This window comes from Podarcis cretensis (genome assembly GCF_951804945.1).
Source record: "Podarcis cretensis genome assembly, chromosome: 15".
Taxonomy (NCBI): Eukaryota; Metazoa; Chordata; class Lepidosauria; order Squamata; family Lacertidae; genus Podarcis; species Podarcis cretensis.
The window spans coordinates 10,869,304-10,897,213 of NC_137185.1; the positions used below are offsets into that span (position 1 = coordinate 10,869,304).

Consider the following 27,910-nt stretch of genomic DNA (forward strand, 5'->3'; position numbering starts at 1 on the left):
TTGCCCCCCAAACCTCAGGCTTTTATATACATTATTTACACAATGAGTCCCATCTGATTGGCTGATTCTGCTTCCCTCCTGGAGCCTGATTGGTCTTTTCCTGAAGGCCAATCAGTTGTTGCATTCTATGATCCTACCAGCCTAATAGGCTGATTAACTTCCTCCTGGAGCCTGACTGGTCTTTTCCTGCAAGCCCAATCAGTTGCTGCATTCTAGGATCCTACTTGCCTACTGTTCTAGGATCCAAGCTTAGTACATAACAGTTTCCTAGCCCTACCTGGAATTGCCAAGGATTGAACATGAGACCTTTCACATGCAAAGGAGATGCTCTGCCGCTGAGCTATGGTCCTTCAGCACTCCTTCCCCCACCCCCAGTTCCTAAATATTCAAAAACAGGCCACCCAAGACGACATCTGCCACAGCACAATCTGAATAAACCGTAACTCATTATTCTGACAAGTTCCTGGCTTGGCGCAGAGCAAGGGGAGACCTGGCATGAAGGATGATGAGACAAAGATTGGGTGTAACAGACAATGGGAAATGAAAGGGAGGCATCGATGTCAAAGGAGCACACATGGCTTCTCCTCAGTGGACTTGCCAGATCCTTGATGCAGTAATGAGTTATACAAGGATGCCAATAACTGGCTGTCAGTTCAATTGCACATCACTAGAATATGAGATCAATTGGCAGAAGGATCTGATGAGCACTGTGCTTAGGTGTAGGCAAAGGAGTCTGCAGTGATAGTAGTTGCATGCACACTCAGCTCATTGGCTCAGATGACGGGGCTGTGTTTTAAGTTGCTCTGCAAGCTCCAAAAGAATACAACAGTGAGTTGCTAACAGGTATTCACCCATGGAGGGATGCGGGTGGAGCTGTGGGTTAAACCACAGAGCCTAGGACTTGCCAATCAGAACGTCAGCGGTTCGAATCCCGTGACGGGGTGAGCTCCCGTTGCTCGGTCCCTGCTCCTGCCAACCTAGCAGTTCAAAAGAATGTCAAAGTGCAAGTAGATAAATAGGTACTGCTCCAGTGGGAAGGTAAACGGCATTTCTGTGTGCTGTTCTGGTTTGCCAGAAGCGGCTTAGTCATGCTGGCTACATGACCCGGTAGCTGTACGCCGGCTCCCTCGGCCAATAAAGCGAGATAAGCGCCGCAACCCCAGAGTCAGTCACGACTGGACCTAATGGTCAGGGGTCCCTTTACCTTACCTTTATTCACCCATGGAAGCATGCAGCACCTATATTTCAACAGCTGCACTGGCTTCTGGTTCACAGAATCACAGAATCATAGTGTTGGAAAGGAGTCATTGAGTTCAGCCCCCTGCAATGCAGGAATCACAGCTAGAGAATCCCTGACAGATGGCCATCTAGCCTCTGTTTCAAAACCTCAAAGGAAGGAGAGTCCACCACCTTCTGAGGTAGCCCATTCCACTCTGATAGCTCTTACCATTGGAAAATTCTACATAACGGTTAGCCAGAATCTGCTTTCCGGACATTTGAATTGATTGGTTCTGGTGTGGCCTCTTAACTTCCAGAAAACAAGCTTGCCATGTCTTCCATGTAAAGCCTTTCATATATTTGAAGATGGCTCTCAAGTCACCTCTCAGTCGTCTCTTCTTCAGACCAAACATACCCAACCCCTCAACCATTGCTCATAAGCAACTCCCTCATAATCATTGCTTGGTTTCTAGATCCTTGATCATCTTGGTTGCCCTCTTCTGCACACATTCTAGCTTGTTAATATCCTTCTTAAGTTTCCCCTCAGCTTCAGCCACTGTAACAAATGGTCAGGGAAAATGGGAGTTGTAAGGCAACAACATTTGCTGAGCTACAGGGTTCCTATCCCTCTTACAAATGACCCCACTCATCTCTGTTTTGGGGCCCTGCTGTTTTCCTTTGGTTTAAGAGTATTGTACCCTATTTTCTATTGCCCTGGGACTGTCAAGTGAAGGGTTAGTAAGAAATCTCAGAAATCAATAAATAAAACGAGGACATAAATATGGACCCAACCTCTGTGGTGTCATGTGACAGTCTGTAAAAGTATTTATTTATTTTCAAGTGTGTACAAGGGCTCTCTACCCAAAATAGAGATATTTGCAAAAGTAAACATTCTGATTTGTTACATATGCAATTTTGCATATGGAAGCTTTTCTGCATAAATTTTTGGAATAATCCTAGTAGGGATTGACAAATATGCCAGTTTTAGTTTCTCTTTTTTTACAATCTTCAATTCAGTTCTCCATATTTAGGAAGCAATTTGAATTAACGAAGAAGAAAACCCCTCATTAAAATTTGTGATAATTTTAGAGTGGATTTTCAAAGTAAACACACATGTTTTATATGGTGTTTTGACTAACAGCCACATTTTTGAAAGCTCTTTCCCTTAACATAATTTATTTTTGTATCTTATTTTCAAAGCTTTCTCCTAAATTATGCATTATTATTATTTTTTACACTTTGTTTGATTGAAGAACTGCACTGCAAAATTTGGACGAGTGTGAATTTTGAAGGCTAGCTGCATTTTGGTTGGTGCAATGGTTCTTAATGTATGAATTAGGTAGTCTCACGTTAAAATGTGGACAAAATCAAATTATTTCTCCCCCATATCTAATTGCTAGCATCACTGCAACTCCATGGAAGCCACACAGCTTGCAGTTAAGCTGGAGGTGCTGTGAGCTTTCAGTGGAACTGCAATTTGAAATCGTTAGTATGCAAACATACTTTTTTTAAAAAAAAAAAAAAACACCGTAAAATACATTATTTTCAGTGACGTTCACAGCTTGCTCAGATTTGCTTTCCATCTCCATCCCTTTTGTCCGCCTGAAGCTCTACATCTCTCGTTCTGCCCTCTCCCAACCCTGGCCCTTGTTAGCGCTCACCGTTAACCACGGCATCAATGTTGTCAAACAATTTTGCGGTGACACCCTGTCTCAGGCAATGTTAGGCCACCGTCAACAAGCGCCGGGTAACCAGGGATGACAACGTATTACAGTCCTGCCATAACCAATCACTGTCTCACCCAAGGAAAAATGGCAGCTAAATTATAGGAGCGAATGCAACAGTGTATGGATTAAATTGCCAGAGCAACTTGCTAAACAAAAATGGGGCAATAAACAGAGAGGAGATTTCAGAAGGAAAAACAGCATCTCTGCCTTTTAAAATGGGGTAGGTTATTAAGGGCTTCTTTGAAATCCATCCACATCCCCCTTGGATGCTGTGTTGTGAAATAATATTCTAAGAATATGGTTTAGTTAGGGATACAACATCCGATCTGCTACTCACCTTCACATGGACCTTTAAAAAAAATGCAAACATCTTGAAATAATGCATGCAGTGCTTCTTTTTTTCTAAAAAAAAATGTTTAGGGGTACTCTCATTTTGACTCAAGAAAATCACCATTTTATAGTTCAAATCAGGGGAAATAAATACAGTAAATGGACGAAAGTACAAAGATTCACAAAATGTTTAGGGGTATGCATACCCCTGTGTGTCCCCCCCCCAGAAAAAAGCACTAAATGCATGCAATTATACTGCTAAGATCATGCTAGCATCAGTGCCTCCTCTTCCTCCTCCTCCTTCTTCCTCCTCCCTCTTCCTCACTATTAATTATTTTCATTTATGAATCACCTCCTATGAAACATCTCAAATCAATTTATCAGTACAATAAAAAACATATACAAAACGATTGCATATCACACACACACACACAATTAAAAGCAAGTGCAGAAAGAAAACAAATTCAAATAAAATCAGATACTGACTGGGTACAGTGGTACCTCGAGTTACAAATGCCTCAAGTTACAAACTCCGCTAATCTGGAAGAATTACCTCGAGTTGAGAACTTTGCCACAGGATGAGAACGGAAATTGTGTGCCGGCGGTGCAGCAGAAGCAAGAGGCCCCATTAGCGAAAGCACGCCTCTAGTTAAGAACAGCTTCAGGTTAAGAATGGACCTCCAGAACGAATTAAGTTCATAACTAGAGGTACCACTGTATTAGGATTCTTCCTCTTCCTCCTCCTCCTCCTCCTCCTCCACCACCACCATTGTGGGTAAATCAATTTATTTTATATCCATTTCACTTGCACATGTGTTGTCTCATAAGACCATCCTGTTTCTTTATTTAAATCTGTGTTCACAGGTAAATGCATATCTGGATGGCGTGGAGTTTACCCTTTTTAAAAAGATCTATGATTCCACCTAGCAACTAGCCAAAATTGGGCAAGCTACAAGGCAGGGTCAATTCGTATTTCCTTTTCTTCATTCTGTCTTTTGTGTAGTGGCAGCGGGTTTTCAGCTTTCCAACCAGGCCTCAAGGACCCTTTTGAGCTGCCCTAGCCATCCGCCAGAATCGAAGAGAATGCAGGAGGCAGAGTGCATTTATTTGACCTGCACCAGAACCAGGGGTGACCCCCCAAACCAGCTAGGGAGACAGCTTGCCACAGTTTCTAGCACCTCCACTGGCGGGGAACGCAGCTGTTGCGTGGCGAGTTCCCGCCTCCCCCCAGGAAAATAAAGACACAAGACACAAGAATTCAGGTTAATGGGTCAAATTAGGCCACAGCTTTATTGATTACAGAAACTGAGTGGTATTGGCTTAGGCATTGGTCCTAACTACTAACCGGCTCGAATGCCGGTAAGGGTTAATCACCAGTGGGAGGAGTCCTGCTGAGGCACGTCAACTAGGACCTCCCCCCGGTGTCACCTCGTGGGGGCATGCCGTGGGCCCACACCTCCTTAGGCTTAGGACAAGGCCACGCCCTTGTTTGGGGGAAGGGGATGGCGCTCCTTCCCCCGCTTCAACTGCATAACAATAGAACAGTACCCCAATGCCTAACCGCCAATACCGAGGAGTTGTGACGGTTTGCTACGAGGTAGGCGAAAACCAAATGGCTGGTGCCAATCTGCCATTTGGGAAAATTCCTACCAGGCCCCTTGACGGCAACCAACTGTGGTTCATAGCAACGTCAGAGAACCTACCTAAAGAGGGTAGGATGGAAGGGAAAAAACCAGGTCAGATGTAGCGAGGGAAAGAGGGGGAGCCTCTGCTGCAGCAGATCTAAATAGCTGAGGCCCCGCCCCCAGAGCCAGCCGATTGGTTGGCCCGGGGTATGATGCGACCGAGGATACCCTTTGCTATCGCGGGGGCTGGAGCCCGCAACCCCACCTCCTCATTATCACGGAAGTGGCTTTGTCAAAATGGTATCTGTTCAGGGTTGCCCTGAGGCGCCCTGTGACTTACTGTAACAACTTCATGGTGAGTTATAGCACCTTAAAAAAAAATACTAAAAACGCACAGCTTGTCTATAATATCTGTGTATCCAAGGAGAATCAGAATGGATTCCACACCTAAGAACTTAAGACGAGGCTGCTGGATCAGGCCAGTGACCCATCTAGTCCAGCATCCATTTCTCACTGTGGCCAATCAGATGCCTGTGCCCAGTTCCATTAGCTTCCGCCCAGTTTAAGTAATATTTATTGGCTAAATGTGAGGCAACCCTTGCCCTCTTGGATGTCAATAAAAAGGAGTATTATAATTAGAAGACGGGGAGAGGGGGGGTAGGAAAAGGCGCCTGCTACTCCTGGCCATAGACGATTCAGTGCGGCTGTGGTTTATTAACCTAACATACTGCAAATCTAATTAAAAGTCAAATACACAAAACCCTCATCAAAATCCAAATGTTCTTTACAGAAACATCAAGGAGGAAAGGAGCGTACAGGGGACAATACCTCCAAGGTAATCAGAATTCATCTTTAGGGACTCGTACCTTATTACTCTCAGCTCATTATCAGTACTCTGCATAGTAAAGCAACGCCGAGAGATTGCATCATTAGCTTTTTCCAACACCATCCATTACCACACAACGTGAGATGCTGAAACAAAGAAGCCAGCCGATACGTATAGAAAAAGCTTTGGGGGGGGGGAGAGATTGGATTTCTCTTCTTGTTTATTTATTGCAGGCATGTTCAAAGTCCGTTTTGGGGGCTTAATCCGGCCTGCTGGTTGGTTTGATCTGGCCCCTGTGGCAGTTTATTTACTGGGGTAAAATTCTAAAAATACCTCAACAACTTCAATCCCCAAAAAAAAGGTTAACAACTTTGGTCGGCCATCACAGCCCTTCACTTCATCAAATCTGGTCCTCTTTGAAAAAAGTTTGGACACTACTGATTTATTGGAAGTGGAATACACCTGCCAACCTGGATAGCAATGCTGAAACTTGCCTTTTATGTTTGGAATCTAGGAATCTAGCTACGCAGGAATCTAACTACACAGTAAGGTCCTGGTCAATCTTCCTCAGAGAAAAAAATGATAGTATCAATCAGGGACGTCCAACTCCAAACAGAATGCAATCTACTCACAGTATTTAAAAAATGGCAGTGATCTACCCATTGTCGTTGGATGGACCAAAGTTTTTGAGCTTTTTTTGGGGGGATATCACTGGGGGTGGACTGAGATCTACCACGATCTACCAAGAAGAACACCCCACAATCTACCAGTAGATCATGATCTACCTGTTGGACATGCCTGGTATAGATTATAAACTGCAAAGACATGGCCTTTTCAGTGGTGGCTCCATGTTTGCAGAATGCCCTCCCTGTCATTATTTACTTTCATTTGCAAAATAAAAATATACGCATTTATATGGCTGAAAGATGCTATTCCCAACTACCTGTAAATCATTGGCAAAGAGAAGATGACTATTTATAACTATTCCTACAATATTTTTTAAAATATATTGCTGTTGATGTGTTCAACCTGAACTAATTTGGAAGGGATAGATATACACAGAAGAAAGAAGAATTAGCAGCACTCTGCTGGTCCACCTCCCCAGCAACTTTATGTGGATGTTGAAAAGCATGGGGCATGAGATGGAACCCCATGTAATAAAAGGGGGAGCCCATTGCCTAAAAGGCTCAGGGGTGCACAGTAATTGCCACCTATTGAGAGATGAACCCCCTATTGTTTGTGTTTGTGTTGTGTGGCATCAACTTTGCATGCAGGAGGTCCCAGGTGCGGACGCTTGGCCTGAAAACTTGGAGAGCCGCCATCAGTCATTGTAGTCAGTACTGAGCTAGATGAATCATGGGTCTAACTCAGTGTAAGGCAGCTCCCCTTCTCTCTCTCTCTCTCTCTCTCTCTCTCTCTCTCTCTCTCTCTCTCCCCCTCTGTGTGTGTGTGTGTGTGTGTGTTATAGATATTGGGGAAGCTCTAGAAATTTATAAATGCGGGGATTTTGGTTATTTGTGATATGAAGAGAGAACGCAAGCCGCAAAGGAATTCCTGAACTTGCTTATGCAAAACAACCTGGTGGAGCTATGGCTATCAGAAGAACAACTGAGGGACATTGACAGTACAAGAGAACTCCTTCCCCCTTGCCCCAGAGACTGGGAATTTGGAAGGTTGCCAGGGTTACTGTGGGGACAGGGGCACCAAGGGTTGCTGGGAGGAACAAGAAGGAGGAGAGCCAAGATCCATTTTGGGCAGACAGGGAGAAGGATGCTTCTTGAAATGGCCATGCCATGAGATTTGGACTCCCCGCATGCAGACTGAAGCTGCAAATAGGGGAATAAACCATATTTCTTAAAGCATGGAAACCTCCGCCGCATCTTCAGTTCTCCAAAGGAGCACAGATCCTGCTTGGGTGCCTGGGACCCCTTGAGCTCTTGCCTCCGCTTGGCAGAGAGAGGGGCAAGCACATGACTTTTGTAACAGTATGTACTTACAGTGGTACCTCGGGTTACATACGCTTCAGGTTACATATGCTTCAGGTTACAGACTCCGCTAACCCAGAAATAGTACATCAGGTTAAGAAATTAACCTCAGAATGAGAACAGAAACAACACAGCAGCAGCAGCAGCAGGAGGCCCCATTAGCTAAAGTGGTGCTTCAGGTTGAGAACAGTTTCAGGTTAAGAACGGACCTCCAGAACAAATTACTTAACCAGAGGTACCACTGTACAGAAGTGGCTTGAGAATGGAGATGCTACAAGGGGAGCCACAAAAATGATACAGAATGAAAGACAAGGCACCAAATGTTGGTGTTGCACAGGGTGCCATTGAAGTTTGAGGTTCCAAGGTCTGCCACTGGTACACGTGCATGTTTATGTGTACATGTATGTACGTGTGAGTGTGAGTGTGCATAGCCATGATGTTCTGGAAGGCGCCACTGCATATCTAACCATTCGACTCCAGAACTTTCTGCAAAGAAAGGACTGCCCCTCTGCATGCATTCCAGTTGTTTTGTTACCAAATCGTTGCTACGGGTGCACTTTGGGGGCCTCTTGCTTTAATTTATGCAATTGCTTAAAATATTTTGTTAGGGCTGAGTGAGACCATCTGTGCGAGGAGGAAAAGATGCCTAAGGGTATCATCAGCAGAAACAGTAATGCTGAATGCATGGAAGGGAAATTGTCTACTTAAGAGTCTGCATCCACCGCTGTGACCTTTCAAACACACAGTCATTTCCATATATTGCCCACCAAAGAAAGAAAGAAAGAAAGAAAGAAAGAAAGAAAGAAAGAAAGAAAGAAAGAAAGGATAAAGAGAAATGCAGGATGTTTCTCCTAATCCAAACACAGTAGCACCAGAAGGACCAAAATGCTTCATGTTCAGCTTGTCAAGGATCATAATCCTATAGGCCATATGCATACCTCTTTGCTCAGAATCAGCTGACCTTTCATGGAGGTCAAGAAGACAGCCTGAAGCTGCTAGCTGAAGTCTGGAAATGGAAGAGGACTAAGTTGGGACAAGGTAGAGACCTAAAGCAGAGACATCACCTTGCCAACAAAGGTCCGTATAGTTAAAGCTATGGTTTTCTCAGTAGTGATGTATGGAAGTGAGAGCTGGACCATAAAGAAGGCTGATCGCCGAAGAATTGATGCTTTTGAATTATGGTGCTGGAGAAGACTCTTGAGAGTCCCATGGACTGCAAGAAGATCAAACTTATCCATTCTGAAGGAAATCAGCCATGAGTGCTCACTGGAAGGACAGATCCTGAAACTGAGGCTCCAATACTTTGGCCACCTCATGAGAAGAGCAGACTCCCTGGAAAAGACCCTGATGTTGGGAAAGATGGAGGGCACAAGGGGAAGGGGACGACAGAGGACAAGATGGCTGGACAGCGTTCTCGAAGCTACCAGCATGAGTTTGACTAAACTGCAGGAGAAAGTGGAAGAGAAGACTCCCTGGAAAAGACTCTGATGTTGGGAAAGATGGAGGGCACAAGGAGAAGGGGACGACAGAGGACAAGATGGCTGGACAGCATTCTCGAAGCTACCAGCATGAGTTTGACTAAACTGCGGGAGAAAGTGGAAGACAGGAGTGCCTGGCGTGCTCTGGTCCATGGGGTCACGAAGAGTTGGACACGACTAAACAACAGAGACCTATTAAATTGGTGTAGAGAAAAATGAGAGATTGTGTGCGTTTCCACCAACCCTCAGACTAAAAAGTTTGAGAAATGGGTTGGTATAATATTCCCAGGGACAGGCAGATCCATTTATTTTGGTAGCATGTTAATTCTGCATGTGCAATTTTCCGGGGAGGGGGAATCTGAGATTTGTTTTTCTCCCCCACCTCTGAAAAAGAAGCCCACTTTGCAGAACTTCTCTGAGTATTCTATATGCCTCACATACGCACAATGTCTGGACAACCCTAGATGCAAAATGGTAGCCAGGCTGCCATTGACAGTGGCAGCAATGACAGAACGAAAAATAAGGAAGGCATCTTCTTCCTGCTGCTACTAATGGTGATCCCCACGCTTGATAAACTATCAGAGAATTCGTCCTGCAGACATTTGGTGAAATATGCTCCCTTCCCCTGGCAGTGGAAATGGAGTAATAAAGCATCTAACCATTTGTTGACTTTCCATGCTATCCAAACTCCATTGCTTGAGACAACTGTCTCACTCTGTCTAATGGTAGGGCTGGCACAAAGTGACAGATCAGGTGGGGGGGTGATCCTTACCATGGAAAAATTCACCCTGTAACTGCAGAAGAGGATCTGTGATCTGTGATCAGGCAGCCCACACCCAACATTATTGCACAGGTGAGCACTTGCTAGCCAGAGGAATTTGGGAGCATGAAATACAGGTGATCTGTTGGCTTCTGTTTTCTTTAGAGACTGAAGTTGTTTCAGAAACATAAACTTGTCTTCAGGGATGGCAACCTTGCTCTTTAAGAATGACGGATTGCTTCCTACAAGTCTTAAATTAACATTACAAAGGCTTGACCTTGTGTACATTAAGTATTCCCTGGGGACATAGTGGAATATTTCATGAGTTGTTTCGTTTTGCTGTCTTTCGTTTTGATTACCTTGGGGATTTATTAAGACACACATTCCACACACCCATACAACTCAGGTCCCATATTCTGTTTCTTGGAGGGGCGCAGCTCATGGATGAATTGAGAATGCAAATTGATGTTGAAACTGCATTTAAAGTTCAAAGATGAAAGACTTTTATTTAAAGGAAACACTTTGAAATAAAGTAGCAAGCCCTTTTATCTGGGAGCATTTTCCTCTCCTAAAAAAAGAGAGAGAAGGGGAGGGGGGAAGTAATTAGATATACCCAAGGTACATAATTTAGGGAAATGTTTGTGCAGGGCTTTCTGGGGGGGGCATGAAGGGTGGTGGCAATAAAGGTCAACAATCTATACCAATATGAGATTTCGTATTATGCAAATTGTAGAGACAGGCCCTCTGAACTAGATCAGGACCACAGTGGGAGATAATGGGTTAAAACCTCTCTACACCTCCCCCAATGTCAGGGTCCACCCTCCTTTCCGAATGAAAAAGTGTGCCCTCTAGGACAATCTATGTTGCTAATAGATTAGCATCTGGTTTAGGGTGTATGGGGTGTTGGGTAGTATCCCTGGTGGGGGACACATCACGCTCCTGCTAGGGAAGTTTGTCCACCTTGGGTCCCCATCCTGCACTCAGCTCCTCCTGTGGCTCCCAGAAGCTGTCAGTATATGACAACAGCCACACTCCAGGAAATGGCTTTTGACTGGTTGACTAAACCAGGTGAGGGTAGCCAATGGGTCTCCAACCCTCAGCGAGGTAGGGACTTCCTCTGCATGTGAAGACAAGCTTCAGCAGATTGAGTGAACGAGACCAATAGTGGGCACACTGGTCAAGAAGGTGGTTTCTGCATGTGCTGTACAGAGAAGTGAGGGGCAGATGGGGCTCCTCATCCTGGGAAGGTAGGAAGGAAAACTCAGATCCTAAACCTCTGCTGCCTTGCAGGATATCTTCAGCAGAAGAAAAAGACTAAGGAGTAAACCCTACACAAATCCAGAGTGGAGTCACTAAGATAGTTGGATGCCTTGTACGCCTCTTTCTGACAACTCCTGCAACCAAGCTGGTGCCAAACATGTTGTCTGGATAGCCCAGGATCTCCATACACATTGCCCAGGCTTGCACCCCAGGGAGGTCCCTTCAGTGCTTCTAATGCAGCAGATTGACTTCATCCCCAGAGGCACGCTCCATCATCTATTGAGACAGAGAGATGCCTCAAACCTAGTTTATTGTTTCCTTCCCCCAAGTTTAGAGGAGCTAAGTGAGGGCCGGGAAACCTGTTTCTCTCCAGATGTTGTTGGACCACAGATCCCAAGAACATCTGGAAGGATGCAGGTTTCCCCTAGCTAAATGTTCTCAGTGGCTTCTGCCTTGCCTAGCACCGGCCTGGCACCAGGTACTGTGAACAGGCTGAAGGGCTTGAGGAGCATGCAGGACCCCTTGAATCCAATCTTGAATATTTCCTGGAGGGTCTTCTGGGTTGAGAGATGATGAAGAACCCTTGGAGCAGCCTGTGGAGAATGTGCAGCACTCCTTCCCCAGTCCTTGAGAGTGCAGATGCCAAGACTTTGGGTCCAGACTAAAGAGTGATGACCAAGTGCATGCCTATGTACCCCAAAACAGCAGTCTATTTGTGAATAAGGGGTCTGGATGTGAGTAAGCAATCCCTCAGGCCTGCGCAGAGCTTGTCTGAGGCCTGGGACAGGAGTCTCCAGTAGGCTTGGAGGCCTGGGGCGTTGTTGGCATAACAGTGTAAGTCTGGCAGACCCCTGGTGGGGCCTGCTGGCCTGTTTAGCCCTCTGGGGCAAGTGTACCTGGCTGCCCCTCCCGACAGCATGAGCCAGCTGCTACTCCTTCGCTGGGAGTGCGGTTAGAGTGTTGTTTAGGAAGCCAGAGTCCACAAGACCTATTCTGGAGCCCAAACTTCATTCGACATTGTACTTGGACTGCTGCACCACTTTGCCTCTGTATCACACCATGACCTAGACTGATACTCTACACTTGACCTTGGTTTGCTTGCACTATGCTGCCTTTGCAGCCCTGTTCTTTGGGGGAAAGGCTTAAATCTTTGTACTAAATACAGGGCTTAAATCTCCTGTTACTGGGACCTACCTTAGGCCCTGAGAGGATCCCCCTAGAGTGTGACAGTGGTGTTTGCTTAAAGCGTAAACCTCTGAACAGATTGGTTGGATTTTAAAGACGTGAGCCAATAATTTTTGTTCACATTAAGTAAAGGGATATGGATTGTGCTCCCTTTAAAAAGACTAGCCAAGTTCACTCTTTACGTCTAGGAGGATCAATGCAGTTTGTAGCAGTTGCTATGAAGTCTAGAAGCAGCCACGCTCTTTTACCTTTGAGATGTTTGCAGACACACTGCTGGACTTCTTAGCACCAACTTAACACCAAAATACGGCTGGTCGGGGCATTTATGATTATTAACCAACTGTAAACACACCTCATTGGGCAGCAAAGGAAGTGATATCCTTAGAACCCGTTCTGCAGAAGCAAGACTTGACAAGGGAGGTGGGGGAAAACCGCCCCAAATTCATCACAGCTCGCCAAGTCTGTTGGAGGCCCATAATGAAATACAGTTCTGTCAATCTCAGCCCCCGGGTAACATTTTCACTTCTGTATTCCATTTTCAGTTTAGGTCGACATTTCGTAAAGACGACAGCAAGCAGCATTCCACGTCCCAGGTGACCCGATCGGCTCCGATTTAGTCTTTGAATGTTGCAAATTAAATTCCCTCATCAGTCTTCTAATCACTCTTACCAGATGGGGCTTGTGCTCAATTTTGGATCCACAGGAAATTTAATGGTTATTGTTTCTGTTTAAATAGGAGATTATTGCATTTTAATAAGTTCTCTTTGGGACTCCGAGCAACAATGGAGCGCTATGAATTACTGTAGATAGCTGTTACGGCATGCTGGGGAAAAATCAAGTTACTAAGTGTGACAAGTTGCTTTTTCTTTTCCTTCCAGCAATCGCTCGGAGTGTATTTACCACCAAATTAAGTATGTGCCGTGGGGATAATATTTTTATCCTGCCGAGGGGGGAAGGAGCTTGTCTGTGGATTTTCATTAAAATGACACATCTGTTCAGCAATTTCATAAAGTAATTCTGCTGAAAGTTTTATCAGCTAATTTTAATTATTCACTCCAGTGGGTTGAATACAGGATTCATCATGTTGAATTAATACATTTGACGGGAATTTCAGAAAAGGGGGGGGAGCAATTTGGAGGAAGGGGTGGAAAGAGAAGACTGAAGGGGGGGGGAGAAGCAATCAACAAATTGAATTGTCATGCAATATGGATTAAATTGAGATTCTTTAATTAGGATAAGCCTAAGATTCAGTATTTTAAAGGTATTAGAAAGCTTAGCAATACAGTGGCGAAGATTAAGAAAATGCAATTAAATATTACACTTTAGATACATTCGGTGTATCATATGGGCAGGGAAGACAAGAGGCCTATTCAAATCAGGATTTTTAAGAGAATGACTTTCCTAGGTTTTCAAATGGCGAGGAATATCAGAGTCGGCATGCAGCGTGGCTCCAGAAACCGCCTCCCACACAAGAAATCATAAAAAGGGAGGGGCAGAGAATAACCAAGATAAATAACAAATGCTAGATATAAAGGAAGCAGCCTCGTACCAAGTCAAACTAATGGTCCATCTTGCTCAGTATTGTCTACAGTGCCCATCTCTCCAGGGTTTCAGCCCTACCTGGAGATTTTAGGGATGCCAAGCAGATGCTTTACGACTGAGAGCCAGTGTGGTGTAGTGGTTAAGAGCGGTAGTCTCGTAATCTGGAGAACCGGGTTCTCGTCTCCGCTCCTCCACATCCAGCTGCTGGGTGACCTCGGGCCAGTCACACTTCTTTGAAGTCTCTCAGCCCCACTCACCTCACAGAGTGTTTGTTGTGGGGGAGGAAGGGAAAGGAGAATGTTAGCTGCTTTGAGACTCCTGAAGGGGAGTGCAAGGCGGGGTATCAAATCCAAACTCCTCCTCTTCTTCTTCTTCTTCTTCTTCTTCTTCTTCTTCTGAGCTGCAAGATGAAATCCATTGCAGTCGCACCTTGGATCCCAAACGCCTTGCGAGTCGAACGTTTTGGCTCACGAATGCCACAAACCCGGAAGTGAGTGCTCCGGTTTGCAAACCTTCTTTGGAACCCAAACATCTGAAGTGGCTTCTGATTGGCCGCAGGAGCTTCCTGCGGCCAATCGGAAGCCGTGCCTTGGTTTCCGAACATTTTGGAAGTTGAACGGACTTCTGGAACGGATTCTGTTCGACTTCCGAGGTACCACTGTAGTTGAAAAAAACCCTTCTGATGAAAGAAAAAGTGCTTCTCTATTTAGCATGAGATGTAAGATGATGAAGAAGAAGACAACATTTAAAACTGCAGGTGGCAAACCTATTTGCGATGCCGCCCCCCCCCCACACAGGTGGGAATGCTTCATTGAGAGGTACCTGCGGCATCTCATTTTCATCCTGTCCAACTGTTCCGGAGCCAAAACCGGGATGTGCATCTTCAGGGATGCATGTCTTCTAGGGTGTACTCCCAGGTAAGCCAAGTGAACTGTGCCACACTCTTAACCTCCCCACCCCCAAGTCCCATCCCATTATTATTATTATTATTATTATTATTATTATTATTTACTGCAATGCAATTTTACTCAAGTAATCCACCAAGGATTTGATCAACGGGAAACGATGGAAGAAAAATAACCTCCCTGTTTTGCAGTCATGTCAAGGGGCTGGGAGGAGATTTAACCCTTTGGATCCAAGCTTTTATGGGCTCTCCTTGGCATATTCCATTGGCCTACCCCAATCCACATCAGTTTGTAGCTATTACTGGTATTTTAAAAAATAAAAGGTCTTCTCCTAATTGACACATTTTCATACGCAACTTTGCCGCAAGACATTTTTCTACATCATTTCTCACCAAGGTGCCTATTTTTGTGCCTTGTTTGTTTGTTTAAAGGTCCGCACAGCAGAATTTAGAGAAGGGCAAATTATCAAATTATAACATTGAATATTGGTTTGGAAACTGCATAAAAATGTGGAGCAAACCAATTCTTACCCCCATCCCTACTAGTGGCTGACATATTTCAGTGCCCTTCTCCCAGTGCTATTTTTTTCTTTTAAAAAAGACCACCATCCTTGTTCTCTTATAATGGCAATGGCGTCCACCTGAGAGATGCCAGAACTGAGTTCTGGTGAATTCCGGCTGAGAAAAAGGCCTGCCTGCCCCAAATACCATGGAACAATGCTACATCCCAGTCATTGGAGTTAAGAGAACAGAAATCATGCCACTGAGGTCAGAACCCAAGCATAGAAAAGGAGTGTAAATGCCACATAAAAATTATTGATGAAAGCACTGTTCAGCTATGTATGGGTCACATCCACACCTTTCAGGTTGCCATATTGCAAAAAATGAAAATCCAGACACAAAAGTGTTTTGTTTTTTTCAAAATCTCTGAATAAAATGGTATCTTGTAGCTATTATTTTTACGAAATTTGCAAAAAATAAATAAATCAACACCTCCGATATGGGCTGCCCTATGCCTGGGTTTCCCCAGATCTTTCAAGCGCTTTTCGAAAATTCTGCCCAGACACCATTTTTGAAAGGGAAATTCCGGACGAATGGTAGCCCTCCACACCATACATTGAAAGCACCTTTAGCATGTATAGCTTCCTCCCAAGAATTCTAGGATACATAGTTCATAGGGCTACGGTTCCCAGGATTTTCTTTGGGGGGGGGTGGCCAGGTGTGTAAACCTCACGGAAAATTCCCCATGCAGGTATAGTCCAAGCACATTTAATGCACATGATTTCCTCCAAAAGGGAACCATAGGTTACCCACCACAGGGCTACAGTTCACAGCACCCTTAACAAACCACCGTTCCGTTGTTGTTGCTGCTGCTGCTGCTACTGTTGTTGTTTTGGGGAACCAGGTGCTTTAAATACATGGTGTGGATGTAACCACGTATAAAGAAGAGACGTGGGGAGGGCGAGGGAGGAGAAATATGTCAAAAGTGCAACCACTTCTGGGCATAATCAACAATTTTCCATCACGCACCAGCATTTTCTACAAACTCAATTTCCCTGTTTTGTTGTGGATTTAAGCCACACACAACCCACAATGAAGTAAATTTTGGCCATCTGATTTCCTTTGCACATGGCACATGGCAAGGAGCGCCTTTCTGTAGGAGAAGCAGAATTGCGGAGGCAAACAGGAGCTCTGATGGATGGCAGGAAAGCCTTTTTCAATACAGGCTGAGCAAGTGAGAGGAGGGGAAAGTTACCCGGGAAAATGAATATTCTTTTTACAAAAATACATTTTTTTATACACACATACACACACATATACACTTGTTGGAGGCACTTTATCCTGCTGCTTAAATAAGTATTTTGTATAATTTCAAAAGCTGTCATTTTCTGAAGTGTAACCCATTAAGGCAGTATGAGGGAGTTTTACTTGCAAGTGAAAATATTGTGAAAAGTCATTCTGAACCATTAGCTGGCCTGTTGATAGCTTTCTCAAAGGTATGCCTGGATTTCACTGTAATTACAGCAGAGTTCCATTATGCAACTTTTTCTCTGGCAATTGGGGAGCGGGTGCTAAAAGGGGAAAATAAGGGATTTTTTTTCATCTCGAGTGTGGAAATGTTGCTTTTGGGGGGGGGGGAGTTGGCGGCTGGGCAGGCAGCTTACCATAAGAAACAGTCATGACGTCAGACTTATTTCTTAAAACATGGGGTGGTATCCACTAAGCTTCATGCAAAGCAGACCTGCTGAACCTAATGAACCTAAGGTAGGTCCATTAATTTCATTGGGTCCACAATGAGTAAAGGTTTACTGAATGCTACCCATAAGACTGTATCCAACATTATCACTAGCCAGAGTTCCCCTATTTAAATCAATGAGCACAACTTAGGTTTAACAATTTAAGGAGGTCTAATCTGAGCAGGCCTAACATTAGATGGAATCCATAGTTCGGCCATGGGCATAAATGACAGTGATGGCTGGCATGTTCCCATAATGACTTGCTGCAAATGATGCCATGGGATACCAAAGCACTATTCAAGAAGCACTGACTTGAGGGTGAAAGATGTTGATGCCCAGTAACACCTCTGGAATACCACCAGGTAACTTCCTGCCTCTGAGAATCTGTAGAATTTCTCCTGCCTCCTGAAGAAGACCACATATGTACAATTATACCATTTTAAACCATTATGGTTTCTCTTACTTATATTCCTGCCTGATCACATGGAGATCTTTGTAGGTGGTCCCCCATGGCTCAGGTGCACAGTTTGTAACAATTAGGTACCATGAGTTCAGTGTTGTGGGTCCAAGCCGGTGAAACAGAACACCAAACAGGGAGGGGTAGCCACTACCGCAGAAGACAGAATGAGTATTCAAGATGACCTTAACAAACTGTAGAACTTGACCCAAACTGACAAAATGAATTTCAGTTGGGAAAAATTTAGGTTCTACAATTAGTTAGGAATAATCAGATTCTGCTATCCTAAGTAAGAAACAGATTTAATAGAATCCATAAACTGTGATATTGTGCCATGTACAAGTCAATTAATTGATTACCATTTTTATAATTTAAAAAAAAATGTCGTAAAATCCCACAGTTGTATACTGTATCCTATCAAGTATATTGTGTGCAGAATTTATGGTATTTTCAATTAAAAAAATGCTTCTCTTTCAAGGACATCAAATTTATATCAGTTTTTTAAATCCACCATTTGGTACAATTATTCCTGACCATTTACACATCAAACTGGGTGACTCCTTTTTTTCCTGCCCAGATAGTGAACCTCCTCTCCCCTGGCATGACATTCTAGACTTATCATTTTCATAGATGTAGTTGAGTGGGAAACAGTTAAAAAGAGTGAGAAACTGCTATCATGCTCCGCTAAGGTATAACTCAATGAGCAAAATTGACAGGAAAATTGTGTACAAACAGCCCACCAACCCATAATGGGTTTCCTCTCCTTTGAACTTCATGCCTACTCTTCAAAGAAATCTCTTAAGCGGTTGTCATGTTCACATCAACGGTGATGGCAGACATGAATTTTGCTGTGACACACTGTATTCTTTCTTACGGTGGCTTCAAAGATAACATCAGCATTATTTTCAAGGTGTAACAAGGGAATCAGGAGGTCAACATGATGGGTAGCAGTCAACGTCAGTCCTGATTTAGCATGAAGGCACCTCTCTTTGCAGCATTCAGCAGCCGTGCAAAGCCAGATGCAGGCCGTGCAAATTCAACTGACAGAGGAAGTTAGACTCTGTGGTGTCAATTAAGTGATAACCTAAATCAGCACAAGTTAATAAGCCCTTTAAAGAAACGCTGTTTGAAAACTTGCCACATAATTCTGATTTGTTTAAAGATGGGCTCCCTTATGAATACATAATTTTTTACCACCCAAATATTCAATCACAGGCAACAGCATCCAACATTTTTATACCTGGCAATGCCCCTAGATCTATTACTGTTGTTGCTTATCTGGATAAAATATAGTTTCAGCGATAAGACAGACTCCCAAGAGTGTAGAATTGTCAGTTATTTGATTCCACTCCTATAGAAACACCAAGGTGGAGAACATCATCCATACAGGAATGTTTAAAACAGGCATCCCCAACCTGTGGCCCTCCAGATGTTTTGGCATACAACTCCCATGATCCCTAGCTAACAGGACCAGTGGTCAGGGATGATGGGAATTGTAGTCCAAAACATCTGGAAGGCCGAAGGTTGGGGGTGGCTGGTTTAAAGTGTGGGATAGGCAGCCTCATATACCCAACATGCTTAAGTCTAGTTAATGTACGAAGGGGTTAAGTCATAGAGCAAGCTATTCTGCTAGGTTTAGCTAGGTCAGCCCTCTCTCACCTTGGGAGGAAGGGTTATCAAGCTCTTTGTTCTTCCATTCCACCATGTGAACCCTACCAGTAAGGAGGTCTGAGATGGTTGCTCCAAGCTCAGACCGCTTGGCTCAAGCAAGCTATTTTTGTGTTCCTGTACAAATAAATTAGAAACATTCACCACTTTGGAACCTAAGTTTTACTGCCTATGTTTTCTCGACTGCTGAATGGAAAAGCATGTGAATCTGACCTTTGAAGAGTTTGTAAGTACACCATTTTTAACTTACCAAATGTGTAGTTTCTTTCTATGCTAAGGGAAGAGGGAAACTTAGATGGGGACATTTTAATGGTCTAACAGCCTATATTTCCACACTTTGCTGCGCATTTTGTGATTTTAAATCTCTGCTAGGGTTCTCTCACCAAATATTACTTGCCCCAAAACTGGATATATATATATATATATATATATATATATATATATATTTCCTGTAACACTAGGGCTTGAGTTGATGTGGTGGTGAGAACAGAAACTGGTGAAACAATTTCACAGAGAGAGAGAGAAGGAGGAAGGAAGAAGAGGGAAAAGGAGTGGCCTAGTAAGGGCATGACAGCAACCCAATTTTGTTAGCATTTTAATGAGAAACAACCTAATTCACACTTCTCAAACCAATACGTGGGTGAAAACATAGCAATAATCTGAAACACACACTCCTCCAAATTTTGTGATGTAGTTATCCAACTAAGGATTAAGGAAGTAAGGAAGTTAGGGACAGAGGGAGGGAGGAAGGGAGGAAATTGTGTGGAAATCTTAATTTAAGGTTGAAGAAACAAGAAACTGAGAGAAACCAATATTGCCAGATTATTTCATCCTCATGCCACACCCAACATTGGCTTCAGCTTCCCCCATCCCTCATTACAAACATGAAGTCCCAAACATATTACCTGCAAGAGAATGTGGTATCAAAAGAAAACAGGTTCTCTATCCCTTATTTAAAGGAACAGATTCTGCTGAATGATCCATCTCACCCAGGTTCTCAAGAGAGTCCCAGTGGTCTTGGCCATCTGCCCTAAAGTCCTGCCCTGAAGGTACCACCGGCAGTAGCTTTTGGGCTATGCTTTTTGTCAAGCCTGAATTCTTAAGTCTATGTTTCTGTGCCAATGTGGAATTATAAGAATTACAAAATACAAAGTGATGGTAGGTGGTGGACAAATAAAATTGGGTGTTAATGAGGCATAATACCGATTTATGACAAGATGCACAGATCTCAAACCACAAGAAAAAAGGACTCTCACACACAGGGGTGTGTGTCTATGTTTCTTTTTGTTAATTTAAAACAATTACATGGAAGGCACACTTGCAAATCGCTGGTGTCTCTGTGCATCCGAATGGCTTTGTTGAGGAGCATGTGTTGTGCGCTACACTGTTTATTAACAGGAAATGAAGCCAAAAGCTAAGAAGAAAATGAATGCTAAATTTAAGATTATGTGAAAACAGAGTGAATTGGTGAATTGATTTAATTGGAGCATGAAAAGGGACACTTAAATTAGCTTCCTCTGGGACTGGAAGGGAAGACGATAGGAACACACACCAACTCACAGGCATAGTGGAACAATTTCTCTGTAAATTTGACATTTCAGAAGTATTTACATCTAGTTGAACCACAAGGCCAGCAACATAAACTTCTGGTGTCAATTTTCCATCGTCTGCCTCTGAATCCCAGCTGAAGCTAATGCTAACATGTATTTCATGAAGATAGACAATTTCAAATAATGAAATGTTTTAAACTATGGATATGTCAAGGCCCTGGGCTCATAAGAGAGGTGGGCAAGTCTCTCAAGTCTGCCTCAGTGCCTCATTTCTGCAGCATTAAACTCAGTTCTCTACATTTCCTGAAATTATTTTTTATTCTTATCAAGTTCACGTGAAAATTCGCCAGGATTTAAGTGCGAATTCCCCCTAATATACAAATACGTGGATGTTTCTACAAGCATTTTGCCTTGACAGAATGATATCTTTATGTTGCTTTGACTCACATGTGTTTTTTAAAAGCACACTTTCTCCTAATCAATGCATTTTTTTAGTAGCAGTAGTAGTAATACTTTATTATTTCTACCCCACCCATCTGGCTGGGTTTACCCAGCCACTCTTGGTGGCTTCCAACAGAAGGTTAAAAATACATTGTACACATTGTTTGGTTAGAGAACTGCATCACAAACTTTGGAAAACTTTGAATCTGAAAGGATATAAACATGAAAACAGCTGGCTGAATCAGGGTGGTGTCCCAGCTAGCCATGAATCCTGTTACCAAAGTAATGCAGTTGGAGTCCAGAGAGAAAATAAATTCTAGTAATATTTTGCTTATGCACTGCTCTTGTTCAGTTTGCCACCTTAAGGAAAAAATAAACAGAGGGGCTTTCCCTTTCCTAGCAGTTCTGCTCTAGTCCATAGCATGGAGACATAAGACATAACACTCACTGGAAAACTCCCTCAAAGCTACACAGCCAATCAGAGCACATCCTGCCTCACAAAGGGTCATGCCACCTCCCTGGTTACTAAGCAACACCTCCACCCTCTCCCCTTTGCCATTGGTTAACAGAATTAACTATTTAGTTGCACATGGAATGATCTTGACTGTTGCACTTCCAACATGGTGGATGCAGCTGGACAACAGTCCAACGTGAGTCAGAAACCATGGGACAAATCACTAATCAGGCTCAAGTGGCCATTCAGAAGGCAGGATCAAAGGAGAACCAAGAATGCATGAGGAGACCAGACTGCAAGAAGAGTGGGTTGTCTTCAGAAAGCTCAACTAGAAGCCTTTTTATATGTCTAGATGGATCCAATGGCCAGTCCAGGTGGATTCAGTCTAGGGCTTGAAGGTACTGGGAAGCTGCCACCTCCAGTTCAACTGGCCACCACCATATGACAGAGCCACACACAAATCCTGCAATTCTGGGCAGACAGGCAGGTATCAGGTCACTTGCTCATTTTGCATTGGGAGCAGGCAAGGGACGGTATCACCCAAACATTTTTTTTGAGCTAGGGTTTAAAAACGCCTTTGGTAGACCCTCTACAACATGATGTGATGTAATAAAGAAGGAAAGAGAATGGAGACAAAGTAAAAGAGAGCAGAGTCTTTGTTCCAGCCCAGTGGAAGTAGCGAGCAGATAAGTGTGTTCAGCCCGGCTGCCATACGGCGCGCTCTGCATTTACACATACAAGACAAAACATGCCGAACAAAAACTGTTGAAAACAACAGAAGGAGCAATAACAAGGATAATATATTAACATGTGTGGTGTCCGCCCCCCCCCCCCCCCCCGCTTTTGCTTCTTCTTTTTTTAAAATGGTACTCAACAGCTTTTGAAGACACACATTCATGTTTGGTGGCTCAGGCATAGGAACAGATGTTGCCTCTAAAGTGTGAGGGACTTTTGCTTTATTCGCTCCTTATCCATTCAAAGAAAACTAGGTGCTATGAGGTAAGACATGAGTCTGCCTCACACTCTGGTGGCAGCCCTTATTTCTGGGACGTGCCCATGTTAAATCACAGCCCCTGTTTTTGCCTTTTGCAGATGCCCGGTTTGGAAGAAATGAGGTTCTTGTATGTTGCTCGAATTGCCCTTTCACAGAGGCTGCAGTCCTACCCTCACTTAACTAGGAATAAGCCCTGTTGGACTCAATGGACTTCAGAATCAGCATATACAGACCAGCACAGACCAGTTGTTTGTTCAAGCATCAGTATTATATCTTAAAGTCCACAAACTGATGCAACTGGCAGAAAACTGAAGGAAATCATACTAGCTCAGGTAGTACAGCATGAGAATTTTAATCATAGGCTCATGGGTTCAAGCCCCATGTTGGGTGAAAGATTCCTGCACTGCAGGAGGTTGAACTAGATGATCCTTATGGTCCCTTCCAACAGCCTTGGTCCTGTATACCTGGAGGAACGTCTCCACCCCCATCGTTCAGCCCAGACACTGAGGTCCAGGGCCGAGGGCCTTCTGGTGGTTCCCTCATTGCGAGAAGTGAGGTTACAGGCAGAAGGCCTTCTCGGTGGTGGCGCCTGCCCTGTGGAACACCCTCCCATCAGATGTCAAGGAAATAAGCAGCTATCCTATCTTTATAAGACATTATTATTTAATGCTGTAATGATTTTAATATTTGATTGGGAGCCACCCAGAGTGGCTGGGGAAACTCAGCCAGATGGGCTGTGTATTATTATTATTATTATTATTATTATTATTATTATTATTATTATCATCATTATTCCAACTCTACAATTCTGTGATTCTCTGACATATTTATCCCACCCTGGTAGGGATGTTGGAGAAATCCAATGGAAATGGGAGCCAAAATGGCCAACATTCACTTATTTCTTCCATGACAAGAATGGAAATCAATCCAGTGATTACTATTGGCATTTTTTGTTGTCACTTTCAGCCAGCAAACAACACGATAGCATTTCCAGCCAATTTGCAGTGTGTTTCCTTGGCACTGAAATGGATGGGGTGTAATAACACAATGACCATGTAATTTGTGCAATAATGTAAATTCCATAAGTGATGCAATTATGCAATAGCAGACTACAGTACAATTAATATGGTTTTAGGCTGAAGACAAACTGCAGCAGAATGGAAGCAGCGCTGCAGGCCTTGGCTTCTTACTAAAGGTAGATAAATAAAATAAATCCCAAATTGCTGATGAAAAACTTAATTTCTTAAAGTATATTGCCATTCCCTTTAACAAAACAAACAAATCTGCAGATGCATGTCTGATGTTGTATGCTACCCAAAAAGAACAAATGGGTATTTTTAAACATTGGCTATGGAAAGCTATTGAAATTCAAGTGTTCTCTCATTCCTCTAAAGAATACCTTTTTTTTTTTTTTTTTGCTGAGAGGTCAGGACCTGGTGCTTTTTTTCTCTCTCTCTTCCAAAGAGCAGTTGGGGGGGTGTAAATAAGAGTAAAAGGCCACTTGAACCCTCAAAGATTGGATCTAAGCAACTGTCCCGAAGCCCATTTAACACAAGGCTGTAACATTTTAAGCATCTCCTGACCACTGTCTCCAAAGGGAAAGCTCATGTCATCCCTTCCATTTTCCCATTGTACACATCATTTCCTGGCGAATTCAGGATTTATTCCCCAGCTAAACCTTTCTTGACAGGTTTGTTATCTGCTCACCCAGTCGGTGAGCCCCAGAGAGTCAGGGCCTAGCTGTTAGAGAGCGGGAAAGAGGAGGAGGGGAAAGAAAAGGGACTGGGAAATAGGGCAAGTAAATGTCAAGTGAACTGCCAAAGATGGATATTATAGCTGCTGGGGGCCTTGGGGAGTATCATGCGTCTTTTGTGTCTATTTTACAGTCTGTGCTTCATGTAAGACGGCAGGGCTGAGCAGAGTATTGATTTACTCCTGGGCATCTACACACCACTTTAGGATTACAGGGTCGACCAAGAAAAATATCCACTGGCTTAAACCAATAGACGCTCCTGTATACAAAACGAACTCAAAATGATGATTTCCAATCTACTTTCTTTCTTACTTTTCAGCCATTCTGTTTAATTAAAACATCTTATTATGCAGTGGTCCAGTAGGTTAAGACATTTGACTTCATGTTCAATAATATCATAAGGCTTCGAGAAGCAAAAACAGGGCCCTGGGACCAAGGTGGTTATGTGGAAGCAGTTTCCAACAGAACTTGTATCATGGGTGGGATAATTATGTACACATAGTTGATCAAGGCAGATACCGGCTTCCTATATTGGCCTCATCTAGATTTCAGAGTCCCAAATTATATAGAGCTGTTTCAATAGAGTTGGGGTGTGGAATCGATTTCTGGCAGGTGGGTTATATCATCTCCCCACCTCAGGTGGGCCAAATTTGACATGTATGCAGTGCACCAGACTGATGTCTGGTGATGTGATGCTGTCAGGATGCTGTCAGCGGCTCCCAGCTGGTTGCCCAGGAAAGTATAAAGACAGAGAAAAGTTTCTGACATTCCTTTTTTATTCTAATCTTTACAGAGAAAGAGGCCATAGAACCAAGCCTCTTGGATAACGGCGTTGACCCAAGTGAATCTTCATCCCCCCCCCCCCATCTCTCCCACTTCCTTATTCGTCATTCTCATCACCTCCTCTACGGGTGCTTCTACGCACCCTCTGTCTTTAAGCTCTTTGCTCTCCTACTTTTAAGGCTCGCAGGGTTCTGGGAGATGGAGGCTCTGGAATGCTTTCTAAGGACAACGTGTCAGCAAGGTGTTGCTCTGGCTCTCCCAGGATTGCCCAACTTTCCCCCTCATCTGCCTCTGAGCTGTTATCTCCCTCAAACCCCTGTTGTAAATCTATACTGTCTTCTTCTTACTCCCCCCTGGAAGGGTCCGGATGGGGAGGTGTCCTCCACTATTCCTCCTCTGCCCAGTCCCTGACAGTTGCCCACTTGTCAGGACTTCAAAGAACAGCACAGGACCATTTGGAAGTCATTAGGAAGCTGTTCCTTTAAACCTCGGCCAATTAGCAGTTTAAGGAGCAGCACAGGGCTGCTTCAAAGAGCAGCACTGTGAGGGAGAAATGGTTTTACAGTGATTTGGAAACTACTTCCCCCTCCTTGAGCAAGGTGTGCTCCCATCACCCATCAGCTGATGGATGAGTAGGAATGCACCTTGCTCCAGCAAAGGAACAACTGGAAGCCTATTTTAAGCTCCTGCTGATGCCTTTGAAGCCCTGACCTTATACATCCCACACCAGGCATCATGAATGACATTAAGTGAAGGGGGAGTGTGGGTGGATTCCTCAAAGTGGCCTCTCGGGCCAAATAGGAAGGCCTAGCAAGATTTTGCCTTCAAGTCAGAAGTTGTCCACGTCCCAGCAATAGAGAAACTGATGTATTACTGTGTCTCCATAGTTGAACAGAACCTTAAGGGAAAATGGTATAAGGTGGGAGGAAGAGCTGGGCCTAATGCCAGCTTGACTCCCTGCAGGCTTAGGATCCTGAGAGATAACATTGGCATATTTCCCTGCACATGGGGCAAATCTACATTCATTGCTTATAATTTTAAGGAAGGATTGAGGAATGGTTTTGATAACCATATGGACACATGACATCCAGCTTTTAACATTCATAATGCATTGTGTGACCAGACTGCGACAGCCCCAGCCCCCAGGGATCACAAGAAAGGAATAAAAACTCTGACACGTGTTATGGAATTAAAATTAGGCCACAACTTTGTTTAAACTTCCGAATGTAGGAAGACCTTGGCTTAGGCCTCCCAGCCCCCCAGCCGGGGGAACTGGGGAAAATCAGGGTAAATGGGATACGGGGATGCTCTGTGAGACGTATGTGTAGCAGGCAGCCCAGCCCATATCCCCGCACGCAGGGTAGTTCACTGATGACCTTTCAGTGTATGGCCAGTGACACCCATATATATAACCCCTTTAAGAGGGGGACCCTGGAATCGCCGTCACAGGGGGGTGAATCACCACTTCACACCCACCCACACACAGGGAAGAAAAGACTAAAGGATTCCACCCAAGGCCATAACCGCCAAAGTTGTGACAAACTGCTACGGGGAAGACAAAACCTGTCAACGCAGAGAAATTTCTTCCCGGTCCTTCAACAGCAACCAGTCAAACACCGCAGCAGGCCCCGCTAAACAGGAAGAAAAAGTTAATCTGCAAACAAGAAAACATTAAACAAAGGGAGGGGAGGGAGGGTGAATCTCCAGAGCCGACTGCCTGGCTGTTGTCGACTCCACCCCCTATTTATACTGGGGCTGGCCCCACCTCCCAGCAATGAAACATGACTACTGAGGCTGGGTGTGAACCTCCAAATAATAACACTGAGAAAGCAAGCCAGCCCCCTATTTCTAGTAAGTTCCCTGGGATCTGTAGCCCCACGTGCGATCCCGCAAAGGGCACCCACATATAAAGTGTGAGTGCTCATTATTAAAATGTGACACCGGAGGGCGCTGCAGAGCAACCAGCAACTGGCAGTAGTGAAACAGCGTTTTCACGAAAAAGAAACAGAGGTAAGAAACTCTTCATTTTACAGGCATGCCCTGTGACATTTTAGAACGTTGTGTCTAGAATTGTTTTAGTAACCTTAAACAGGTTGGTGGAGATCCAGCCATGGTCTCAGTCGCCCCATGTGTTTTTTAGGTTCTTAATTTTGAATGCTCTTAAGCTGCAGTTAATAAAGTAGCGCTAGTTATACTCCATATCTTGTGTCTTGCCTCTTTATTTCTGATCTCCTAATTAAAACAGGTCCAGTTGGTGTGGATTCAAGAAGTCTGCTTCAAAACATGAGTCTGACGAACCCCCTAGATTCCCCTAGTACCCTGGAGAGCTCCCACCTTGTTTCTCAGTATAGACATCATTGGATTGTAGTGTAGATGCTACTGAGTCAGGCCACACCTGAACAAAACATTTAAAGTACAGTGGTACCTCAGGTTACATACGCTTCAGGTTACACACTCCGCTAACCCAGATATAGTGCTTCAGGTTAAGGACTTTGCTTCGGGATAAGAACAGAAATCGGGCTCCGGTGGCACGGCGACAGCAGGAGACCCCATTAGCTAAAGCGGTGCTTCAGGTTAAGAACAGTTTCAGGTTAAGAACGGACCTCTGGAACGAATTACGTACTTAACCCGAGGTACCACTGTACTATTATATCACTTTAAATGACATGGCTTTCTCCAAAGCATCCTGGGACTTGTAGTTTGTTAAGGAGCATTCCCTGGGAAGAGGGATTG

General features: G+C 44.0%; 1 protein-coding gene and 1 long non-coding RNA gene across 6 annotated transcripts in view; one reads left to right on the plus strand and one right to left on the minus strand.

The window, feature by feature from the left end:
• Positions 1 to 27,910, minus strand: part of AUTS2 (activator of transcription and developmental regulator AUTS2) — a 685,027-nt gene that overhangs the window by 359,988 nt on the left and 297,129 nt on the right. The gene's annotated exons all lie outside the window — the stretch shown is intronic.
• On the plus strand, positions 21,564 to 24,707 carry LOC307203568. Its single transcript, XR_013833296.1, has 3 exons — positions 21,564 to 22,170; positions 23,777 to 23,836; positions 24,528 to 24,707. It is a non-coding gene; the product is annotated as an uncharacterized lncRNA (long non-coding RNA).